This window comes from Crocodylus siamensis, chromosome 6 (genome assembly GCF_052110815.1).
Source record: "Crocodylus siamensis isolate JL-2025a chromosome 6, ASM5211081v1, whole genome shotgun sequence".
Lineage (NCBI taxonomy): Eukaryota > Metazoa > Chordata > Crocodylia > Crocodylidae > Crocodylus > Crocodylus siamensis.
In genome coordinates, this window is record NC_143400.1 from 26,499,619 (window position 1) to 26,524,526 (window position 24,908).

The window sequence follows — 24,908 nt, forward strand, 5'->3', positions numbered from 1 at the left end:
GACCTCCCTGATTTTCTCCACCAGGCTCCCGAGCTGCGTGTTTGTCACTGCCCGGTCCCTAGCACTTAGCCGCCGGCACTCAGGACACCTGGTTGCCTGAACGGAGGCACCAGTCCAATGCCGGGGGAGGCAGTTGTGGCAGAAGTTGTGCCCAAACTCCATGGACACCAGGTCATTCAGCATCTGCAGGCAGATGGAGCAGGTCAAGTCCTCCCAGAGTCATTTCTTCCCCCTGGATCCTCCAGGCCTGGGTGGGAGCTGGTTTGGGGCCCGTAGCCCAGCCCCGCAGGGCTGTTATGGAGAAGGTTGATCTTGACCTTCGTGGTCACCCCCAGCACTGGGCCAGGGGTACTTGGAAAAGCCCAGACCCAAACCTACTGTGCATTATGGGTGTTTCCCATTATGCATCTGGGCAAGGGACTGATTTCTGATTGGCCAATATCACTTCCTGCAGGTTTTAAGGTAAAAATAGATCCCACGGTACTAATTAATGACACGCACGTGTCCTAGTCTCTTCCCATCTGGGAAGGGTGTGTGAGGAGGCAGGGCGTCACTGGAGGGTGAGGGTGGTATAGGGCAGCGGTTCTCAACCTTTTGCACCTTATGTCCCCCCAAGCATTTGGTCAAAAAACCCTGGTCCCAACACGATAAAAACAAAACCCCACTTTTTCCAAGAAGTGCATTTTTACATTGGCATACATTTTAGTATCATATTCATCATTAATGGAAATTTTTAAGGATGTTAAAAACTGAAATAATTTTTCTGAGAATAAATTTTATTGCTATAATTGTAAAAAACAAACAAAATGCTATTAGCAGAAATGAGATATGTCCCACCAAGATGATCTTTGTGTCCCACCAGCGGGACCCACGCATCCCACCGGTTGAGAAATACTGGTGTAGGGCACCATCAGACCATGATAAAACTGGGACGCTCTCCTCAAAATCCAGGGATGTCCTATAGACAGGAGCTTATTACGTATGAAGAAATACAGTGCTGCGGGTGCCGGGGTCTGACACGGGAGTGCTCAAAATCCAGGTACATCTTGTAAAAGGGAGCATCTCATAGGTGAAGAAATATGGTACCGTGGGTGCTGGGACCTAACATAGGAGTCCTCAAAATTCAGGTATATCCTATAGAAGACAGCACATTATTGTTGAATAAATATGGTAATGGGGCTCTGGAGCCAGGAGGGAGTGGATGCAGTCCTTAAAACGCAGCCACGTCTTGTAGACAGGAGTGTGTTTATGCCAATAAATACAGTACTGTGGCTCTGCAGCCACATGCGGGGGTCTGACATGGGATCCCCACAATCTAAGTATGTCCTATAGAAAAGAGTATCTTATAGGTGAAGAAATATGGTACTGAGACTCTGCCCTCAAAAAGCAGGCACACCTTATAGTCAGGAGTGTGTTCAGACCAAGAAATACGGCACCGTGGCTCTACAGCCACAAGTAAGGACATGGGGTCCCCACAATCCTGTAATCATGAGTATCTTATAGGCAAAGAAATATGGTACTGGGGCACTGACCTCAAAAGAGCTATTTCTTCTAAACAGGGTGCGTGATATAGGTAAAGAAATACGGTACGGGACTTTGCTTCCTGCTTCCCACATCCCATGGATATGAACCCTCACTGCTCCCGCCCCCTGACCGTGATATCACTTCCGTGCAAGTCAGGATGGAAGCCGTGCCTATGACCCACTTAATAAAAAAACTTCCGTATCTGCTTCTATGGAGGACTGTGACTCTATGCTCCCTCTGCAGCTCTTCTGGTGGCTCTGGAGGACTACAACTCTATGATCCCCTGCCTTCCACTCTGGTGGAGGACTCAATGGTCCTTCCGCCTCCACTCTGGTGGCTGTGGAGGACCGGAACTCTCTGGGCGCTTGGAGTAGAGGCTTGTCCTCTCTTGCCTAGGCCCTCCTTAACCCTTTCCTCCCTGAGCTGCAATACTGTGGGGGTGGGGTGTGGAAACTGAGGCAGGGAGCCTGTGCCAAACCAGCCCCTGCTCTCACAGGGTCCCCCCCACCCCCGGCTGGGGCAAAGGGCAGAGTATAGGGCTGAGGGGTCTCTCTCAAGCCACACAGATCCCCCCTAGGGGCACTGCCTTTGCCCCAAATTTGGGGGCAGGGAAGAATTTTTACCCCCTGTTTGGACTGGGCCGATGCCACTGGCAGCAAGAGCTGTGGGGCTTTGGCACCAATTTTGGGAGAGCCGAGGCTGCCTCGGACTGGGGTCAGACCAGCCGTGACCTCCGCAGCTCCCTCCATGGCTAAAACAAGACCCATCAAGGGCAAAACGGACCCGGTTGTACAGACACCCCGCCGAGCCCAGGCTGCGGCACCCTGGGGCTCCCAGCTGCTTCATGCACCCAGGAAGGACCCCAAGAAGCCGGAGCTTAAGGGACACCTGGTGAAAAGCCTCCCAGAGATGCAGAGGGAGAGAGAAGCAGGACGAGGAGAGGGAACGTCTCAAGAGCAGGATTTTGGACCAAGGGGACACTTCTTCCAGCCCCGTGGCTGCAAGCTGGGCAGAAAGGATGCCGTCAAGAGTTATCCCATGCCTGGCATGTGCAGACCCCTAGTCTAACCACTACACCTGACTCCCCACCCAGAGAACCTAAGTGTCCGGGCTCCCAACCCTCCTGCTCTACGCAATCCCTTCCCCTCCCCTCACAGAAAACCCTGGAGTCAGGCTCCCTGCTTTAACCACTACTCAGCACTCCCTGTCCAGAGAACCCAGACTTCCAGGTCCCCCCGCCACTAGCCACTAGCCCCAACAAGCCTCCCACAGAACACAGGTGTCCAGGCTCTCTGCTCCAACCATGAGCACCCACTCCCCGCCCAGAGAGTCCAGGCTCTCCGCCCCCTGCTCTAACCACTACCCAGCACTCCCCTGCTGTAGAAAACCCAGGCATCTGGGCCTCCAGCTCCTCCTGCTCTAAGTGCTAGTGAGCACACCCCTCCTGAGGAACCCAGGCATGCAGGCTCCCTGCTGTATCTGGTAACCCCTACTCCTGTCTCAGAGAACCCAGATGAATGGGTGGCCACCAGCCCTGCTCTAACAACTACCTTTCGCTCCCCTCCCAGAGAACCAAGAAGTCTAGGTGCCCACCCACATTGCTCTAACCACTACTCGGCTTCCCCCCCCACCCAGACAACGCATGTGCACAAGCTCCCTGCTCTAACCACTATCCTCTGCACCCCTCCCAGAGAACCCAGGGGTCTGGGCTCCCAACTTCTCCTGCTCTAACCACTCGTCATCACTGCTGTTTGAGACAGCAAAGAGCCCAGGGCTCCCAGCTCCCCTGCTCTAACCACAGCACCACCCTCCCACACAACTGAGGTTTCCATGCTCCCTGCTCTACCCGCTACCCATCACTCCTCTCCCAGAGAACCCAGGCACCCGGGATCCATGTTCCTACCACTGCCCCAAGAGTCTTCTCCTGCCCCTTCCCAAAACTCCAGATGTCTAGACTCCCAGCCCTCCTGGACTAACCACTACACCCCATTCCCCTCCCAGAGAACCCGGGCATCTGGGCACCCTCCCACCTGGCTCCAACTACTACCCAACACTCCCATCCCAGAGATCTGAGGCATAGAGGCTCCCAGCTCTCTCTGCTCTAACCACTACCCTCAACTCCTCTCCCAGGAAATCCTGGGAACATGATTGCAACCAAGGGTGTTTGTTCACTGCATGTCAGACACAAGGGTATTATAGTAAAAATTCAGTTTGTAACAGTCCCAGGAAAGCTAGTGCCAATTATTGGGTTGCAAACATGTCAAACTCTAGCTTTTATTAAGAGAACAGATGCCTCTGAAGGACTGGAAAGCAAGAACATAGAAGAAGAGTTTTATGATGTGTTCAAGGCATAGGGGAACTATCAACTGAGTACAAGATAGAATTAAGAGAACCAAATACTCCCACCATACATGCTCCAAAAAATGCTCCTCTTGTACTAAGGGAGTAACTGAAAAAGGAATTAGATAGATTAGTTAAAATAGACATAAGAGAAAAAGTAGAGCAACCACCTGCTTGGCTTCATTTACTGGTCATAATAGAAAAAAAAAGATGGATCCTTGAGATTGTGTCTGGATCCTAAACAAATTAACAGGTACATCAAAAGGGAGCATATTCCCATTCCCACCAGGGAAGAGGTTGGCAATGTTGCAAAAGCTAAATATTTCTCCACTTTGGATGCCTCTTCTGGGTTTTGGCAAGTTCCCCCTAGAAAAGAATAGCACTACATTATGTACCTTCAATATGCCCTTCAGAAGGTAATGCTTTCATAGGCCTCCTTTTGGACCGTGTTCTGCTCCTGAAGTATTTCACAGAAAGGTGCAACACATTTTTAAGATCTTGATGGAACTATGGTTTATATTGATGATGTATTCATTTGGGGAAATAATACTGTGGGAGAACATGACTTGAGGCCAAGAAAGTCAATAGAAAGAACTCACAGAGCCCGTTTGAAACAAAATACAAACAAAAATGCAAACAGAAATACAAATTCAGGGTCAAAGAAACTGGCCTGGCTGCCAGTTTAATCCATGTCAAGTTGCCTCCTCTCCCCCACTGGGCCTGCCCTCCATGCATCTGGATGCCCCTGTTTGGCAGGGACCCCTGGACACAGGCCCAGCTGGCCCATGCATTAAACCAGCTATGGTGAGAGGGAGATTCTAGCAACTGCCCCATGTTGGGAAGGAATGTATTGGAGCATAACATGAGTGTGATATCAGCAACCTTGGTGAATCTGCTTTCAGTTCTGCTTCGCTTCCAGCCTTGCTGTGTGTAGCCATTTATCAAGGTGTTGCACAGCATGCTGTAAGCAGTCTGAATCAGGAAGCGAGCAGCAGAATTTGGTGCCAGTGCCTTTGTGGGGGACATTAAAAGCACAGACAGTGCCAGAAAGGAAAAAGGGAAACTGGGACTGATCCTGGAGGGGAGGGTGCTGGCACCATCCCAGACAGCATCTGTGGCAGGGCACTGTTGGTGCCTGCCACTTTAAGAACTGAGCCAAGCAGCCAGCAGGTGCTTGATTGCGGTGGCTATTTTAGAACTTTGGCTGCCTATATAAACAGAGCATTTTGCTGCTGGCAAGCTAGGCAGTAACATTGCCTGGTTGTAAGGCTGCTTGGAACATCCTGTAGGTAAGGGTAGGGGGGTGGTTTGGTGTCTCCTGGTCCTGGGTGTGACCTAAAACTGCACCCTGCTGGGAGTGGGTAGCCTGGTGGGGCTCTCAGTGGTGTGGGAGCCCCCAGGAAATGCTAGGCCAATTACCACCCTGGTGAAAGGTGGGTTGGGGTGGCTTAACCCAACTCCCGTAACTGGGTGGGTTACCCCTAGTAGAGGCAAGAGGGTGGACCCAAGGGAGAGTATGCTGGAGGTGCAGAGGCCTGACTTAAAGTACCTTTGACTGACCAGTTCTGGGGCCAAGACCAGAATGGTGAAAAGGGTTAGGGACACCCAGAGCTGAGGGCCTGAGGTTCTTGACTCCCCTTGGAGGTGGGGCCAGGACCTGTGTGGCCAAAGGTCCTATGGGGACAATGCCCAAGAGGGGAAATAGTTTCAGGGAGCTAGGTAGCCTAGAATGAGAGTGGGGTAGGCCTCCTGAATGGAGGGATCTTAAAGGGGTTTTGATTGGAGTATTCTGGGGCCCAGTGTGGGGTTAGTAAAGGTAAGATCCATGGATGCCATCTGTGAGGCTTGGGCTTCAGTGTAGGGGAGCAATGGAGCTGCAGATGGCACCCCCTGGCATCAGGCCAAGAAATGTCGGCCTCCCACCTAATTAACATCTGGGCCAACTGCCTGCCTTCTTATCCAATTAAGAACAGGTGGGCAGGGCATTGGTAGATCAGTCCTGAGAAGGCCTCCTGTTACAGCATCCCACTTAGATTGTGACTTGGGAGTGGACAAATTAGGAAGTGTTCAGCAGAGAGTAACTAAAAGGTTCAGGAACCTGGGAGAGAAGATGGGGGAGGAAAGGCTTAAACTAGGACATGATCTCCTGAGGGCCATGCAAGCCCTACTCTTCTATGGTATTGTGACTCTTGAGTTTCTTTGAGCTTGGTTTCTTTTAGTTCCCAGAGGTCAGAACGGTTACCTTCCTTGTTATGACATTTGCTGTTTAGGTAGGAAAGGTAAGAAGTGGCTTTAACTGAATAGTGAGCATCAGCTGTTCTGGTGTAACCATTTTATGCCTAAAATCTAGCTGCAACAAAGGTGAGCTGAATTCCTCTAACCTTGACTTGGGATGAAACTGAGGTTAAGTCCACAAAGTTTTGCTACACTTATAGGACTGAAGGAGCCCGAAGCTATAAGTTACAGCAGAACATCTTCATATCTGTATCCTTTGTTAGGGATATAAGTGTCCTGTCTGTCTGTGCTGTTGGGTATGGACAAGCATAATAAAGTGTTTTGCATGTAGATAAGCCCATGCTTTCCAAAATTGGCAGAAACCTTTCAAAATAACATGGCTCTCAAGGAAGGACTGTCCTAGGGCTTGTTCTTTCTGGTTATGTCTACACAGACAGAGCAGAAGGCACAGCCTGCCTCTTTATCCAGGCACTACTTCCCACTCTGGGTCCTGGGATACCACTGGGATTCTTCCTGCACCAGACCCAAAACCAGACTAGCCTGTTTCTCCCCCACTGTTATAAGACCCCTAATAAAATGGGAGGCAGGGAGGGTGATGGAGGAGACTGCAGAGCAAGAGCCAGGACACCTGGGTTCTCTGGGAGCAAGTGTGGGTTTGGGTGGGCTTTAAGTGTCTTCTACTAGTATTCCAGCTTGTTAAAGTCTAACTTGCCCCCTTCTTCCCTCTGAGCTTCCTGGTTCAAACTGGCCCTGTCCAGCTTTGTAGCTAGTTTAAGTTGCTCTTCTCAAAGGAACTATTTTTTTTCCTTTATGAAATTGGAGCATTTTGGTCATCGCCCCTCTCCACATTTTGAGGGTGATCCTTTTGAGGATGTGGTAGTCATGGGGGACCTGAACTTCCTGGACATCTGCTGGGAAGAACAGTCAGCCAGGTCTGACTGCTCATGTAGGTTCTTAGCCAGAATGCAGGACATCTATCTAACCCAGGAGGTGCACAGCCCCACCAGGGGAGATGCCTTATTGGACCTGGTGCTGGCCATGGGAGATGACCTGGTGAGGGGGCTGCGGGTGCTCGACCACCTGTGTGACAGTGATCATCGCCTGCTGGAATTCACCATCTAGTGCGAGGTGGCAAAGGCCTGCAGCAAAGCAGCAACCCTAGATTTCAGGAGGGCAAACCTCAATGAGCTAAGTTGGATAGTTGGGGAAGCACTGAGGTCCCAGAGGGGAGGGGAGCCAGGTGTCCAAGGAGAGTGGTTGCTCAAGGAGATGTTCCTCCAAGTCCAAAGGGAGGTAATCCCAACGAGGATCAAAGGGAGCAGGAGGGCACACAATCCCCCATGGCTCAGCAAAAGCATCCAGGAATGTCTCCTAGCTAAAAGGGAGGCGTACACCCAATGGAAAGAAGGGGACATCACCAGGGATGACTATACTGCAGTTGCTCAGGAATGTAGGGGGGCAGTCAGGAAGGCCAAGGCAGAGGTGGAACTGGGACTAGCTTCCCGGATTAAGGAGAATAAGTCCTTCTTTAAATACATAGTGGGTAAAAAGAAAGTTCCAGGTAATGTGGGTCCCCTGCAGGACACATTAGGAAATTTGGTTGTCACACCAGATGACAAAGCCAACATATTTAATGATTTCTTTGCCTCCCTCTTCCTAAGCAGGGACCAGAACAGCCACCCCCCAGCTGGAGCCCCCCTCAGGCCCCATGGGAGGTGCACCTGAGCCAAGGGTTAGTGAGGAACTAGTTGGGGAGCTTCTGGAGGGACTAGATGTATTCAAGTCAGCTGGTCCAGACGATCTCCACCCCAGAGTACTAAAGGAATTGGCTGAGGTCATTGCGGGACCCCTGGTGCAGCTTTACGAGCACTCATGGTGCTCTGGTGTGGTGCCAGAGGACTGGAAGAGGGCTAATGTGGTTCCTGCCTTCAAAAAGGGGAAGAAGGAGGACCCAGGAAACTATAGGCTGGTTAGTCTTACCTTGATCCTAGGCAAGCTGTTCGAGAAAACTATTCTGGCACACATCCAGGAGCGGGATTTCATGCTTAGGGGCAGCCAACATGGGTTCATCAGTGGCAGGTCCTGTCAGACCAACCTGGTGGCCTTCTATGATCACATCACCAAATCATTAGATGCAGGGGTAGCAGTGGACATAGGCCTTCCGAAAGTCTAGGAAGACTTCGACACTGTCTCTCACCCCATTCTCATTAAGAAACTGGGGGACTGTGGTGTCGGCACCCACACGGTCAATTGGGTCACCAACTGGCTGGAGGGCTGCACCCAGAGTAGTGGTGGATGGATCACTTTTGGCTTGGAGGGATGTGGGCAGCGGGGTCCCGCAGGGCTTGGTCCTCGGGCCCACATGGTTCAACATCTTCATCAGTGACTTGGATGAGGGGGTAAAAAGCACCCTGTTCAAATTTGCTGATGGCACTAAGATGTGGGGGGATGTGGGCATGCTGGAAGGGAGAAATAGGCTGCAATTGGACCTAGACAGGTTACAGGGGTGGGTGGATGAGAATAGGATGGGATTCAACACTGACAAGTGCAAGGTGATGCACCTTGGGAGGAACAACCGGCACCATACCTACAAGTTGGAGAACTCCCCTCTTGTCAGTACAGAGGCAGAAAAGGATCTTGGAGTCATCATTGACTCCAAGATGAACATGGGCCGGCAGTGTGGGGAGGCAGTCGGGAAGGCCAACCGCACCTGTCATGCATCCACAGATGCATCTCAAGCAAGTCCAAGGAGGTGATCCTCCCCCTCTATGTGGCACTGGTCAGGCCACAGCTAGAGTACTGTGTCCAGTTCTTGGCGCTGCACTTCAGGAAGGATGTGGAAAGCATGGAGAGGGTCCAGAGCAGGCCACTCGCATGGTCAGGGGGCAGCAGGACAGGCCCTATGAGGAGAGGCGACGGGACCTGAACCTGTTCAGCCTCCAGAAGAGAAGGCCGAGGGGGATCTAGTGGCCTGTTACAAACTAGTCAGAGGGGACTAGCAGGCACTGGGGAAGTCCCTGTTTCCCCCGAGCATTGCCAGGAGTGACCAGGAATAATAGTCATAAGCTGGCAGAGGGGAGGTTCAGGCTAGATATCAGGTGGTGCTACTTCACGGTCGGGGCGGCTAGGGCCTGGAACCAACTTCCAAAAGAAATGGTGCAGACTCCTACCCTGGGGGTCTTTAAGAGGAGGCTGGATGAACACCTTGCTGGGGTCATTTGACCCCAGTAATCTTTCCTGCCATGGCAGGGGGTTGGACTAGATGATCTACTTAGGTCCCTTCTGACCCTAGAAACTATGAACTGTTCCACCCTGCTATGTGAGTAATACCAAAGGTGGGTGTGTGGGTCCCTTCCCTTCTTCTTCTCTAGAAGTTTGACTGTTGCTCCTGGTTTTCCCCGGTACACATTTGTGAATAGCTGTTCTCCTAGCCCCTGATACTCTCACAATACATTTGTAAATTACCACCAAATCCTCCCAAAGTCTTCTCTTTTCTAGACTGAACAGTTCCATATCTGTCAGTCTTTCTTCATATGGCTTGCTCTTCAGGCCTCTAATCATACCTGAGGAGCTAATCATGTTGGAGGGGCTCCAGGGCTACTGGCACCCTGAGGACCCAAAATCCAGTGCATCACCCAGGCTTAGCATGCCTGCACAGGGTTACACTAAAATTCAAGAATTGGTTTTAATTCCAGTCATAACCTTGACTTCTGATTTGCATCACTGTTGTAGTTGGCTTCGTACACAATTGTAGCTGGGAGATTCTCTTAGCTGTTTAAAGCATATGGTCAGACAAATGTAACTTGTAAAAGAGGGAAGACAAGCTTTCAAGTGCAGAGAGGTGGAGGGTGAACACTTGGATCCATGCCTGAACTTCTCCAGAGTCTGCAACAAGCATGCAAAGCTGAAGCCGTGCTTTCATATCCTGCATCTCCCACTCCCTACCATTACTACTGTCTTCAGTGTGATCCTCCTACTTTCCCATGAACTAGAATGAGGCACCCCCTTGTGGATGGGTTGGGCATAGTTTTAGGCAGCTTAGTCACAGGGACTATGTTAGACTCCAGGACCCTTAGAAACCCTATTCATGTTTACTTGTTTCTGGATTACAGAAAAATACAAGTGAAATTCAAATGCAAAGAGCTAGGAGAGCCCTGCACTCACCTGGCCTCATAAGCACTCTCTAGTGATCTTAGAGCACATGCCTGGTGCCAGCTGCAGGGCATGTCCCTGGGGCCTGGATGCTGGGTTGCATTCACCCCCAAGGGAGGCCCCAACACTTACCTGTCACGACTTGATCTTCTTTTCTTCAGTGGTGGGGCTCCTTCTCATGGTTCCTCACAGACAGGGTGCTGCCCTTAATGAGTGTTTGGGGGGGGGCTCCACCTCCCCTACACCCCAGCCATACACCTGCCCCCGGGACGGCCGGATGATGGGCTGCTGGCCTGTCCCTTAATGTCATCATCTGCTCTCTTTTTCTCCCTGCTGGTCTCTTGGCGTCCTTTCACCCTGGATGACTATGGGACGTGGGACCATCCTTGCCACTGTCTGCCCTCCTTTCAAGACATAGTGGTCTGCTGTGCTGCCTTGGCTCTCCCTCTTGACCTGGGGGTTGCTTGAAGATTCCTTCCCCAGTTTGGGCTCTGCATACTCTTCCAAAACATCAATAGTAAAGGCGGGGGGGAGAGAAGAAAGGAATAGTTGAGGCAGGGGGCCTCAGCCCACCCCACTCAAGGGTCTGGTGTCTGTGGCCCTTGTGATCCCTTGATGCTATCCTCCTTGACCTGACTGCCCTGCCAAGCTGGCTGATTTCTTCCTTCAGTGGAACCAGCACCCCTCCTGTGAGTTTTGGTCTGGGCCCCCTGCTGAGCTGCTGACAGCCCGAGTGCAGCCCAGAGGACAGCTCTGCCTTCTGGCTCTGGCATTGCTGCTCTCCCCTTCACTTCCCTGCTGCTGTCTTTTCATAGTTTCATAGTAGCTAGGGCCAGGAGGGACCTGAACAGGTCATCTAGCCTGACCCCCTGCCACAGGCAGGAATGAATGCTGGGTTCACAAGACCCCAGACAGGTGATCATCCAACCTCCTCTTGAATTTGCCTGAGGTAGGTGTGAGAACCACTTCTCTGCGAAGTTGTTTCCAGATCTTGGCCACCCTAACTGTAAAATATTGCCTCCTGATCTCTAACCTAAACCTGTTTTCCATCAGCTTATTACCAGTGTTCCTCATCACCCCAGGTGGTGCTGGGGAGAAAAGGGCTCTGCCTATTTGCTGTTGATCTCCTCTGAGGAGTTTGTAGGCAGCCACCGGGTCCCCCCTCAGCCTCCTCTTGCTGAGGCTGAACAGGTTCAGGTCCCTCAGTCTCTCCTCGCAGGGCCTGTCCTGCTGCCCTCTTACCAAGTGGGTGGCCCTCCTCTGGACCCTCTCCATGTTGTCCACATCCCTCCTGAAGTGTGGCACCCAGTACTGGATGCAGTACTCCAACTGCAGCCTGACCAAAGTCGCATAGAGAGGGAGCATCACCTCTCTGGACCAGCTTGAGATGCATCTTTGGATGTGTGACAAGGTATGGCCGGCCTTGCTGGCTGCGGTCTGGCATTGGCGGCTCATGTTCATCTGGGAGTCAATAATGACTCCAAGATCCCTTTCTGCCTCTGTGTTTTCAAGGAGGGAACTCCCCAGCCTGTAGGAATGCACAGTATACCTTCTCCCAAGCTGTAGCACCCTGCATTTATCTGTGTTGAATCCCATCTGTCCACTTTTGTAGTCTGTCTAAATCTATTTGCAGCATCTCTCTCCCTTTAAGTGTCTACCTTGCTCCACATCTTGGTGTCATCAGCAAATTTGAACAGTGTGCTTTCCTTGTCCAAGTTGCTGATGAAGATGTTAAACAAGATGTTCTTTAAATCAGCCAGTTGGCAGTTCTTGATTTTTGTCATCTGTTGGCACCATTTCCAGCTGGCAATGAAAGCGCCTGATAAACTGTGCAGGTGGTTTGTCTTGGCGTGGCTCCATTTCTCCTGAAAATGGTAAGTATACCCCATTTTCAGGGATTATCGCTTCTTTCTTTGGGTGGGTCAGCCCTGCCTTGGGTCCTGCCATGGGTGGGTGCTCTGTGGCCTCTGCTTGTCCCCCTGGGGGACAACCACCCTCCATTAAAATGCCTTGGGGTGCTCTGCATCTTTGGTTTGGTCTCCTATCGGATGTCTGTTTCTTTGCTGCCTGTTTTGCTATGTCTGATGGTTTGTCTTTGGCCTCACACTGGGATAAGAAATATGCTATGGTGTTGTCTTTCCTGGGGCAATGTAGTATTTGAAAGGCTGCAAGGCCTACCTGGTTATTCGGGCGTTATCATTTTTTGGCCCTGCTCAACCACTGTAGGGGTATGCAATCTGTTATAAGCTTGAACTCCCTCCCCATCAGATAGTAACAGGAATGTGGAGTCTGAATGGCATCCGGATGAACTTGTATAGGCCCCATGGGGTCCTGAACGGTTTTTGCTCGGTCTCCTTTGGCTATGGGCATATGCCAGTACCCCTTAGCTAAATTGAGCCTTGTGATGTAGTGCATGTTCCCTGTAAGCTCCACTAGCTCGGCTATGTGTGGCATTGGGAATGCATCAAAGACTGCCACTTTGTTGAGGCAACAATAGTCCACACACGCGGAGGAATCAATCTGGTTTTGGGACAGGGGGGCTCCTTGATAGTTGTATCACCCCTTGTTCTAACGTTTTCTTAATCTCCTCAGATCTCTCCAAGAAAATAGTTTCATAGTAGCTAGGGTCAGGAGGGACCTGAACAGATCATCAGGGCCATGGGCTGCCAGCCCCTCTTTTCGTGAAGACCCTGAAAAGATGAGGGACTTGTTTCGATCCATTGGGCAAACCCATCGACCCACTTGGGCTGATGTCCAGATGATGCTCCAAACCCTCCTGACCCCGGAGGAGAGGAGATTAGTATTAGGGACAGCAGAGCGCATTGCAGCAGCCAGGGTAGAAGTAGAGGGAGCTGCTGGTTGTACCTTGCGTGATACCTGCCCTGTTGAGGAACTGAGATGGGATAATCATACTGCAGAAGGAAGAGAGCTGAGTGCACGGTATCTGGGGATTATAGTGGAAGCAATGGGGAAGGCAGTGCCTCGGGTTACTAATCTCTCTAAATTGTATGAAGTGAGACAGGGAAAAGAAGAGGATCCCTCAGCTTTCCTCAGGAGGCTGTATGAGGCGTTCCGCAGGTTTTCGGACCTAGATCCAGAAGCCCCAGATAATCAATGCATGGTAAATCTTATGTTTATTGGTCAATCCGCTGCTGATATTCGTAAGAAGCTACAGAAAACTGAGGGAGGTGCTGGGAAACCGATTTCAGAGCTGGTGGAAATTGTGTATAAGGTATATGGGAATCGTGAGCAAGTGCAGGAGCGCAAGGAGGATAAAAAGGCTCAGCGACAGATGGCAGCGCTGGCAGCTGCTATAACTGGAGGTAACCCTGGAAAGGCTGGGATACAGAAAAGGAAAGGAGGAAGAGTGGGAGCAGATGTTTGTGCTTATTGCAAAGAGAAAGGACACTGGAAGAGAGAATGCCCAAAGTTGAAGGAGAAGAGAGAGGGTGAAATGAAAGGTCACCTCATGCGGGCAGAAGACAAGGGTGAGGACACAGAATGAAGGGGACGGGGATCTAAGACCGCTACCCTTCGGGTTGGAGCCCGAGAAGATCCCATGGTAACCATTAGGGTTGGTGGCAAAAACTTTGAAGCCTTGGTGGATACTAGTTTCAGTGATTCCAGAACACCTCCCCCCCCCCCCCCTTTGCAAGAGCTAGTAAGCAGCATGTTCTTGTGGAAGGGATTGAGGGAACACAATCCTGACTCCCCATTTGTAAGCCACTCCTCACCAAAGTGGGGGACCATTTGCTTGAGCACTCCTTTGTATATTCTCCAAGCTGCCTGGTTGCACTCCTTGGGCGGGACCTACTCACAAAACTGCAAGCTGAGATATATTTTTCAGAGACGACCAGATGGTGGTCTAGTTACTTGTCAAGCAGAGCTCGAACTATCAGATGGCTCTCCTGGAGGACCGACGCCCTGCAGTAAGTTCTGAAGATCACATGACTGGAGTAGACCCTTCAGTATGGGCTGATGGAACCCCTGCGTGAGCTAAGTCGGTCTCCCCAGTAAGGATCATACTCAAGGATGGGGAGGGGCCCGTTCGGGTAAAGCAGTATCCACTTAGCCGAGCGGCCAGAGTTGGACTCAAGCCGTTAATAGAGAAATACAAGAGGTACGGATGGCTAGTGGAAGGGTCCTCACCCTATAACACCCCCATCCTTGGAGTGCCGAAGGCAGATGGGGTTTCATACAGACTGGTCCAAGACCTGCAAGCAGTAAATAAGAAGGTCCTTTCAGACCACCCTGTAGTCCCAAACCCACACATGATTTTGACACAAGTACCGGGGGAAGCTGAAATATTTTCAGTGCTAGATTTGAAAGATGCTTTCTTCTCCATTCCCCTTCACCGAGAGAGTCAAAAATTGTTTGCTTTTGAATGGGAGGACCCAGATACGTTCCATAAAGCCCGGCTCATGTGGACAGTTCTCCCACAAGGATTCATAGCAGCCCCCCATATTTTCAGACTTGCCCTTCAGAAGGACTTGGAGGAGTGGAAGGGATCACACCCCACAGTGACTCTCCTCCAGTATGTGGATGACCTGCTAGTTGCAAGCCCAAATTTGCAACTCTGCAAGGAAGCCACCAGATCACTACTAAACACCCTAGGGGAAAAAGGATATAAGGTGTCTAGAGAGAGAGCCCAAATATGTCAGCCTCAAGTTACATTTCTGGGATATAAGCTCTCAAAAGGAGTCAGAGCCCTGAGTGCAGATCGCATACAGGCAATCCAAGGTCTAACCTCACCTAAGTCACCCAAGGAGCTGCGGGCATTCCTAGGGCTAACTGGGTTTTGTCGACTATGGATACCAGATTTATGGTGGAAAGGCTAGACCACTGTATGACTCCCTGACTAAGGAGAGTCTCACTGAATGGAAATGGACTAAAGAAATGCAGCATGCCTTTGATTTGCTTAAGGCAGCATTAACCCAGCCCCTGCCCTGGCCATCCCAAATGATAAAAAGCCATATCGACTGTATGTTCATGAGAATCGAGGGGTTGCATCAGGGGTGCTGACGCAGCCATCAGGCCTAACTTGGAGACCCGTGGGATATTACTCAAAGGTTCTAGATCCGGTTGCGCTCGGGTGGCCAGCCTGTCTTCGGGCTGTGGCAGCCACAGCAGTGGTTGTCGAAGAAGCCCAGAAGATAGTCATGGGTGCGGACATGGAAGTACACACCCCACATGGAGTTCCCCAGATTCTAGGGACTGAGGGAGGAAAGTTTCTCAACCCCTCCAGACGATCACTGTATGGAATATTTTTGCTCTCTAATCCAGGACTTACTTTCAAACATACTACAGCCTTGAACCCTGCAACCTTGCTGCCGGAACCAGGGAAACCAACGCATGACTGCCTTGAGGTCCTGAATCAAACCACACAGGTGCGACCTGATCTTGCTGAGGACCCAATTGAAGACCCAGTTGCTGAATACTTCGTAGACGGTTCCAGCTCTGTCATCGATGGAAAAAGACGAACAGGATGTACAGTGGTAACCTTGGATAAGGTAGTATGGAGGGAATCATTGCCGAGCTCATGGTCGGCACAGGCTGCGGAACTCACTGCGCTCACCCAAGCATTACAGCTGGGGACAGGCCAGCGGGTTAATGTATATACTGATTCTCGCTACGCTTTTTCTACGGTTCATGCACACGGACTATTGTGGAAAGAAAGGGGTTTCATTACGGCTTCTGGGAATAGAATTGCTAACGGCCCTCAGATTATCAAGCTGCTAGATGCACTCCACCAGCCTAAAGAGGTAGCAGTAATTCATGTGCGGGCCCATGGGAAGGCTGCTGAGGAAAAGCATAAGCTTGGAAACACAAGGGCTGATGCGGCAGCAAAAGAAGCTGCATTTATTGGAGGAGAGGCAGAGGAAGTATCCAGGCAGGCCTTGTCCCATGCCGTATGGCCAAACGTCTGGGATCTAGTCCCGCAGTATTCCCCTGAAGAAGATAAATTTGCACAGAAAGCTTGTGCAGAAAAGAACTCCCAGGGGTGGTGGATAGTACCAGGAGGGAAAGTCATGATACCTAGGCCATTGCTTCGGGAGGTGCTGCATCAGCTCCATGCAAGTACCCACATGGGAGGCTTGGCTATAGGTGATCTAGTGATCCGCCAAGCAGTAGCCCCAGGGCTATATGTAAAAGCTCAGCGCATTGCTACCAGGTGCATCACATATCAGAAAGTAAACCCTCGAACGAAACCCCCTGTGCCAATGGGAGGTAGACCCTGGGCAGCGTACCCTGGACAAGCATGGCAGATGGATTTTTGCTGAGCTCCCACAGTCCGGACATCATGGGTTTTTACTTGTCATGGTAGACCAGCTCTCCAGTTGGGTCGAGGCCTGGCCCACCAGGACTGCCACTGCAGCTACAGTAGTGAAGTGTCTGTTGCAGGAGATCATTCCCCGGTATTCCCTGCCTGAATCCATCAAGTCGGATCAAGGACAACACTTTGTGGGAAAGGTGGTTCAAGACGTCGCACAAGCTCTCAAGATCACTTGGAAACTACACACACCATGGAGACCACAGAGTTCAGGACAAGTGGAATGCATGAATAGGACCTTAAAGACTCTACTCACCAAGATCTGTATTGAGGCACATCTTAAGTGGCCTCAAGCATTACCATTAGCTCTTACTTGCATTCGAAACACTCCCTGACGGGGCATTAAATTAACCCCATATGAAACTTATGTTTGGCAAGCCCCCTCAAGTCTTACCCCCTGGGTGTGAGAAAATGTAACTTTTTTGAATTGGGTAATAGCGAGCTTCACATGTATGTTATTGCTTTGCAGTCTGTCTTGTCTTCTCTTCACAGGTATGCAGCCTCCTTTCAGTGCCTGCCTTTAGACGTTCCGGTACATGACTTCTGCCCGGGAGACTGGGTCTTGGTGCAGTGGTGGGAAAAGGAACCTTTGACTGAGAGGTGGAGTGGCCCTTTCCAGGTACTTCTAACAACCCACACCGCTGTAAAGATTGCTGGCCATGACTGTTGGATACACCATACCCATGTGAAACGACATCCACAAGCATCTGAGGACACCAGCTCCCAGGATGGGCTCACTCCGGAAGCTGAGCCATCCTCAGAACAAGAAGCCAGTAGGTGAAGCTGTGAACCTACTGGTAATCTCCAAGTGCACCTGAGATGGCTTAATCAGAGTCCAGAAAATCAGACAAGGAAGTAACAAAGAAAAAAGTTTAGGCTGTATTTGATCTCAAGAGAGGGAGAACATGGTGGGAATCTTAATATGCCTTGTTGTTACCTATGTGGTAAAAGAGGCAGGATTGATTCGCCCTAGCTGCCACCCTATATCCCCATTTCCCCCAGAAGCAAATTTGTATGTTGACATGATGGAGAGAATTGCAGGTACCTTTAATCTCACCAACTGCTGGGCCTGTGGGGGACTCCAAGAGGCCGGAGGCCCGTGGCCTTGGAGGGCTTTTCCTTTTGGCCCCAAAGTGGCTGGTGAGTAGTAAGGTGGATGTTAAGAGTACTAGTTAAGAATGGGGAGCAGAAAGCATCTTGAGGGGGGAATATTGTTAGAAATGCACAGCCTGCATCTCACTCTTGATGGGAAGGAATGCTACTCAAGGTTTCTTACCTCCCCCCAGCTTCTCTCTAGTCTTCCTCATGCTGATTTACAGAAGCTGGAATTCAATTATCTGTGTCCTTGAAAGGGGAGGGATTTGAACTCTTGGCGACCTGTTGTAGTTTCTGGGCATGCTTAATTAGCTGATGCATATTTACCTCTCTGTGCATACTTAAGTAGCTAATTATACTATACATGCAATGTATGTAGTGATGTAACTACATGTATGCTTGTATGAAATGGAAGTAGCTGTAAGAGTTCCGGTGTCTGCACATGTGCTCAGGAGAGAAGATAAATTCCACTTGCAAATACCAATGCAGGGTCAGAGTAATTTGAGTACCTGACTCTGCTCTGACCTTTGTTTGCGAACAAATACAACCTTTTATGCCAGCGGCTGAGTGTGTGTCTGTGATTTTTTTTTTTTTACGAGCCTCCAGAGAAATGAACCACAGTTTATGCATCAATATGAGCCCAATGTTTGTTCCTGCCCATATTAATGAAGTAAACAGAGGCAGAGATGGTGATGGGAGAAGAAATGGGTGGAACAGGAAGATGGATGAAGGTGGAGTGAATGTTAATGAACCTGGACTAAAGTATATAAATGTGAAAGAACTATTGTTCAGGGCAGGTCCCCAGTTTGCTGGGTGGGAGGAGTGTTGGGACCTGGCCCAAAGCTGTCTCCATTCTGAATAAAGCTGTTGCGAGCAGTGTGCTGGTGTTTGCTCCCTACTTGATCTAGCTAATGAGTAACAGGATCCATGAGCAATTGGATTATCATCTCCCTAGTCACTGGGTGCTGCATAGAGTCAGGGTCTAACAGTGATATCTTTTATTAGAGCAGCTAGGTTTTTGCAAAAAAAAAAAATCTTTAATTACAAGCAAGAGCCCTTGTTACTAAATACAGGAGCCTTCAATCTCTCTATGAGAACAAACAAGGCACTAAGGAGAAGCAGGAGTATAATATCACTTAAAAGTATCCTGACACTGTGCACAGATTGTGCAAATGAAGGGAGCCTAATATGACCAGTACTACTTAACTCTTGACTCTGCCTTACAGATTTATGACCTGTGGCTCCAGAAGCCAGTCCAACCCCAATTCAGACTCTCAGATTCTTGACTTGGGCAGGAGGAGGTTACTAGATGTGACCTCCTCAGGGCCCTGCCAGACCTAGTTATTCCATGAGTCTATGAATTTCTGTTTAGGTTTAACTCCGAGTTTCCCAGAGAACAGGATTGCTTTCTTCCTTACTATGGGGTTAGGCAGACAAGGTTTTTTAGGTAAATGTGCTATATTTTATTAGACCAACTCAATAGCTAGAAATTTGTTCTTTGCAGGCTTTCAGGTGCAAACACCCCTCTTGAGGCACAGGGAGCATCTCTCTGGTGTTTACTCTTTTTAGGGGGCATAAGAAGTGGCTTACCTGAAGAATGAGCATCTGCTCAGGAGTGGGCATCAGCAGTTCCCATGCAACTATAACATCCACAGGCCGGCAGTAATACAACAGAGAAATCAGTGTAATTTTAACTCACAATGGACCCGAGTACAAGTTGCAGGTGCTTTAATGTACTTCTTATTTCAGGGAAATCATGCAGATGTCACAGCTATCTTGCAACAGCTTGATTTTGTTATCCCTTTTTAGTGATACAATAGCTGTCTGCCTGTAACCCTAGTGACCTGGGTTAGGAGACCCTATGTTAAACTCTGGATAGAGACCCAGCAGTAGGAGTGTCAGTCCCATAAATGAAACTTCTGTTTCCAGTAGGACTGTCTTTTCTCATGCTGTAATAGTGGCAAGTTAACTACCCAACTTGGTCCTTATTTGTGGGGCAGTTCCTGGGCCACCTTACAGACTTACAAATAGGGTCAGAGGCTTGAGTGTAATTCCTCTTCCACCCTGCTTTGGTCTATGACATATTGTTAACATAAGAAATAGGGGGCAATTCCCCCCCCACACACACACACACAAGCTTAACATATGGCCACAAATTGATTGAGAGCAGGTTCAGACTGGACATCGGGAGATGTTACTTTACAGCTAGGGCTGCCAGGCTCTGGAGTGGGCTCCCAAGGGAGGTGGTGCTCTCTCCTACTCGGGGGTCTTCAAGGAGAGGTTGATTAGATATCTGGCTGGGTTAGTATGATCCCAGCACTTGTTCCTGCCAAGGTAGGGGATCAGACCTGATGATTTGTTCAGGGCCCTTCTAACCCTAGAAACTATGAAGCTAAGCTACTTTTTGTGATATTGTTCAAATGATGGGGAGTGAAAAAAGTAGGATCACAAGAGATGTCACAGGAGGGAGGCGCCTCAGGTGTCTCTGTGCGTGCACAAACACACACATTTATTTCCTGATTAGCAGTCATTGAGGAAGGGGAAAGAGTTGGCTGGGCCTAGCGGGTAGGGTTAGGAGACCAAAGAACAGAAAGGTGCCTTTCTTGCCATTAGGTGTTTAATGTGGCTCTGCTCATCATTGGGTGGCCTGCCTGTTCCTTTGCCCCTAAGTCCACAACAGTTTTTCTGAGGACAGGCTCTCAAATGTATATTAACTTTTACACCAAGGCATAGCAGTTGAGGGCAGGGCAGTAGCCTGATGAGCTGGACTGGAGAACAGGCCTGATGTGGCTTCCAGGTTCCTCCCAGACTGCTGTAGAGGAGGGTCTTGTTTTACACCTTAACCTCATCAGCCCTGTGCTCCCACACCCTGCTAGGGCTCCATCTCCCCCATCTAGCAGTGCTCCTAAACCCCCTACCACTCTGGTTGTCCCAAACCCTGTCAAGTACCGTCTCTTCCAGGCCCCCCAGGAATTGCCCTGGTTTTCTTTTGCACAGCAGAAGAGGGCTCAGTGCTGTCGTTCCCCTCAGTCCCGGGACATGAACCCTGACTGCCCGTGCTATAAAGCAGCCCTTTCTTTCAGTCATGGATGCCTGGGTCACTTCTCCCCTTGCAGACTTGGAGAAGGATTTCCAGGACTGCCTGAAGGATTATGTCACCACCCTGGTGGCTTCATCTGCAACACACGTCCGTAAGGACTGGAATGGGCACGCACTCACTGGGAAGCAGCTGGCGACGAAGATCAGGGTGAGAGGGCAAGTTGCGAAGCAGGAGGGCACGGAGGGGAGACCCCGAGGGGCACTTCAGGGGCAGAACAGGATACTCGATGTAGGGCTCGGTTCTGCAGGGAGTGAGGTGGGAAGGTCTGGAGGAGAAACTCTTCCTGCATAGACCCTAGTGCCCTCAGGGGAGCAGCATGATGCCAGGAGAGATTTTGGGGGCTCATGGAAATGGCAGTTCAGCAGGAGCTGTGTGGCTGCCCTCCGGCTCCCCTACCCCAGAGCTGGCTGCATCTCAGTGCTGACCAAGGCACCAGGGACCCTAATTCATCAGTGACTTATTTCTTCACAGGATTTCTTTCATTTCCTGGAGAAGAATCACTATGACTTCTCTTCCCCTGTAAAGGTACCTCCTCTTCCACTTTTGCATCTGCAGGGCTCAGGACGATAGGGTCTTTTGGTGACTGGGGGAGAAGTATCGATACGGGTTGCATCTGTACATCGCTGGTTTATCAGGTCAAATGCAAAATTCAGAAATCCAGAGGGAGCTGCTGGATGTGCCCTCATTTTGTATTCAAGGTTCCCTCCTCTACTTCCTCCTTCTCCCAAGCAGATAGGGGAGCCGCAGCAATGATGCCTCTTAGGTTTCTAGGTGGCCTTGGAAATTAGGCGATCACATTTATCCAGCTGTGAATTATGCTTCTCTTCCTCTAATAGATGGATGAGTGCATGGGTGGATGGACAGAGATAGCAGGGAAGGGCTGGGAGGCTGGGGACAGGGGGCATCATCCAGTATCGCCATTAGGGGTCTTCCCTTCTCTCCAGCCCCAGCAGAGAAACAGAAATGTTCTGAAGCTGCAGCCAAGGAGCTGGCTCCCTGCACTGCCCAGCTGCACTATGACTGCCGTGCACATGAGATGATAGGGGCCAAGGGGTTGCTCCAGGAATACATGTGCAGAGCATGAGGGTTTGTGGGGGGTATATAGGAAGCCAGAGACCGGGTATTTCTATTGGCCCAGTGGGGGGAGTGGGGGGCAAGTTGATCACAGAGGGATAGTTGCCTGGGAGATTTCCATCGCCACCAAGCTTCCTCACTCACTCATTCCCTATTCACCCACAGATGGCTGAGACTTTGGCCAGTATGCGAGAGCAAGTGAACAGGAAAACAGTAGAAATCATCAAGGGGGAATATTCTGAATTTCTGCTTCATCAGGTGAGTTTAGGGCCAGTGGGTCATGCTTGAGGACGCAGTGGAAGTAGGTGCTCTTTGTTAGCTGGGATAATGGCTGAGAGTGAGGGGCATCCACCTGGATAGCAGGGGGCTGCTGGTAAGGATCAAGGGGCATTGGCCAAACTATGTACCTCTATGGAAGGATCCCATTTCCCCTTCAAACTGCTCCTCCCTAATGGCTGATCTCTTACCTTTCTCCAGTCAGGACCGTGACACCCAAATTGAGACTCACTGTCTGAATACAAGTCCCACTGAAATGCAGAAGAAGCTGGAGGAGAAATGCCAGGAATTGCTGCAGCACTGCCAGAGGGAGCTGTTGGGTGAGAAACCAGAGAAAGAGGCCGTGCTTCAGGATGTGGGACAGGAGCTGAGACATGACGGAAGGATTCATGCTGACCTACGAGCGGCAATTCAAAGAGGTCATGCTGGTTTGCATTCCCTTGGGGCTGTTCATTTTCACTGGGGGAGGCTGAGACGGGAGGGTGACAGCTGCAACAGAGGAAGAGTCATGGGTACTCAGGGGTGGTGGAAGCAGGGTGATGGGACATGATGGGGTGTAAGGATGGCCACGCTGTACATCGGTGTTTGCCAAACTTGCCACTGTCAAACCTTGAATCGCAGCTCTCCATACCACAGGTGCTACCACTGCTGTGTCTTCCCCTCATTATCGATTGTTGCCAGCTAGCACCGATTCCTTCCACCAACATTGCTACCCCTGCCACTGATCACCATTAATTACCCCACCCCCACTTCCCCTGCTTCTGATTTCCATTACTACTTTGCCTCCCCCTTGCACCAAGGAACTTTTCACACCCTGAAGGGGACACACCCAGCATCTTGGGAAATGCCACTGTATGTGAATATCTATCTAGAAGTCGAGGCACTCTTCAGCCTATGACGGGAGAATATGAGGAAGGTGTGCCCAGATCTACAGCTCCTGATAGCCAGGGAGAAATTGTGGGATGAACTCTCACTAACTACTGGAGTTCCTGGAAGTTGGAAACTTTCTTTAAGCACAGTGACAGTGGGATGGATGATGGTGTAGGGATGGAAGTGGAGATCACATTTAATATTTAAAAAAAAAAAAAAAAAAATTTTAAAGGGATTTACTATATGCCAGGGTCACTGACTCCAGTGACCACCAATTCTTGACTACCTGCCGACTCAAAGTTCCTCCTAATCTCCCACCTAAATGTCCCCTCTCGAAGCTGGGAGACCTGTCATCTTCAGTGGCGTTGGGGTCCATCTCCAGCTTCGGTTCTGGAGTCTCCCAGCTTCAGTGGGAGGATGATGTAATAAAGCAGAGGCAAAGGAGCACTTTGGGATGCTGGTTAACTGCTCAGTGCCCTGTTGTGCTTCGCAGAAAGTGGAGACATAAGACTCTGGGTGTGTCTATACACATGCACTAACACACCCTTGTTACTGCACATTTAAGTTTAGTACCTCTAATATGAGGCCCTAACTAAATGCTTATTTAGTAGTGCCAGTGCTGGTGCACAGTCTTTTCATGATGCTAATGCATGGTGTACACTTCTACTGTGCATTGGTGTACTGGCATGGCCTTTACCGTGACGCACTAATGTGCAGTAGAATTAGCCTATTGCTCATTGAGTGTTTTTTGCATGGACGTGCTCAGTGAAGCACTTCTATAGAGTTTCTCATTTCAACAAATACTGTTTGGGAGTGTTTTGGCCTATTTTTGAAATGCTACAAAAGGGGTCCTGCTTTGCAGCACTTCACAGGTATTTGGGACACTTCAGTTGTGATGCCTGTTCACACGCATGTTTAGCAGAAACAAGGAAACACTAGGACAATTGTGCAAGGCATTGGTAATACTGCTTAAAATAGTATGTCCAGGTTTGGTCACCAGTCTTTTTTTTTTTTTTTTTTAAAGGTTTAAATTAAATTGGAATGAGTGCAAAGAAGGGGATGGGGGAGATGGGTGGGGAGTGGGCTGCTTTCCTAGGGAAAACATCATAAAGCTGCTGGTTTATTTAGGAGAGACCTCTAGGCTGAATAAAGAACCAGAAGAAGGGTGGTTGTATAGAAATGGAGCTAGGCTGTCCTCGGTGGCGGATGACAGAACGAGAAGCAAGGGAAGTTTAGGTTGGGGTATTACAAAAAACTTTCTTGTGAGGTGGAACAGGTTAGCCAAAGAGGTGGTGGTATCTCCATCCTTGGAGGCTTTTAAGTCTCAGCTCAATGAAGCCCTGGCTAGAATGATCTCATTGGGGCTGGTCCTGTTTTCAGCAGGCGTTGGGCCACAGGTGACCTCCTGAGGTCCCTTCCAGCCCTCATGTTCTACGATTCTGTAAGATCAAGCAACTATCAATTGGCTGCAGATGCAGTTAGACTGGGAATTAGAATAAGATTTCTCTCTAAAAGGCTGATGTTATGGAAGTCTTCCAAACCATGTGGTGGGGAAGGGAACCTGCATCCTGCCAGTACTTGGTTTGCCTTTCTTTTTGTTTACAATACCAGTATTCAATAAGATAATTTCACTTTTCTTCTAACTGTCTGGGATAACATGCATACAAACCCAAACTTCTTGCAGATCCTCCATGGAGTCTTTCTGCATTATCCAGGCGTGTTATACCATACAAATCCTACGTGGAAATGGAGCGGCATGAGCCCTTGTGTATCAGAAGAGGAGAGTGCTAGCGGGAGGAGGGCTGACTGTGTAAGATGCTTGCCAGAGAGGCCCTTGTGGTCCACACCACTGTCTCTAAAGGCTGCTGCTTGGATCTCTAGAGACAGTCTTTGGTACAGGGCAGTAAAATG

The 24,908-nt window shown here is 50.0% G+C and overlaps 1 long non-coding RNA gene across 1 annotated transcript; it reads left to right on the top strand.

The window, feature by feature from the left end:
• The first annotated feature begins 5,104 nt into the window (after positions 1–5,104).
• On the top strand, positions 5,105–18,330 carry LOC149861900 (uncharacterized). Its single transcript, XR_016443236.1, has 3 exons — positions 5,105–5,153; positions 12,055–12,125; positions 17,075–18,330. It is a non-coding gene; the product is annotated as an uncharacterized LOC149861900 (long non-coding RNA).
• The last annotated feature ends 6,578 nt before the right edge of the window (positions 18,331–24,908 follow it).